Raw genomic sequence first — 744 nt, 5'->3', positions numbered from 1 at the left:
AAGGGGGTGCCCCATCCCCATTGTTTTCAATGGGAGCTAACCTGAGATGGGGGCTACCCATTTGAGGGACCATAACTTTGGTCCCCCTGAACATAACTTCACCAAACTTGGGTGGCATCATAAGAATAGTTAACAGATGATACCCTGAAAAATTGGTGTCACTAGCTTTAAAAATACACCCCTTCTAGGCACCCCAAGAAATTTGCCCAAGATCCTTTGTTTTGCAGTGACTTTGCTCCATTGTAGCCAATGGGGAATTTCTGAGTGTGTAGGCAAGCTGCACATTTTTGAAGATAGAGGCACCAGACTTTCAGGGTGGCTCCAGGGGGGCCTCCTGGTAATAGCATCAAGGTTTGGAGCCCTTTGCTTCTGGGGGTTCAATTTTATGGGCCCCCAAAAGGCTTATTTTGTTTCCCCACTCCTGCACATGAAAGCCTGTGGGCTGAGTTAAGAACATAAGAACATAAGAACTAGCCTGCTGGATCAGACCAGAGTCCATCTAGTCCAGCATTCTGCCTTTGGGAGCTCACATGCAGGATGTGAAAGCAATGGCCTTCTGCTGCTGCTGCTGCTCCTGAGCACCTGGTCTGCTAAGGCATTTGCAATCTCAGATCAAGGAGGATCAAGATTGGTAGCCATAGATTGACTTCTCCTCCATAAATCTGTCCAAGCCCTTTTTAAAGCTATCCAGGGTTAGTGGCCATCACCACCTCCTGTGGCAGCATATTCCAAACACCAATCACT

The sequence above is a fragment of the Sphaerodactylus townsendi genome, linkage group LG03, assembly GCF_021028975.2.
Source record: "Sphaerodactylus townsendi isolate TG3544 linkage group LG03, MPM_Stown_v2.3, whole genome shotgun sequence".
NCBI lineage: Eukaryota > Metazoa > Chordata > Lepidosauria > Squamata > Sphaerodactylidae > Sphaerodactylus > Sphaerodactylus townsendi.
Note: the sequence above shows the minus strand (reverse complement) of the source record.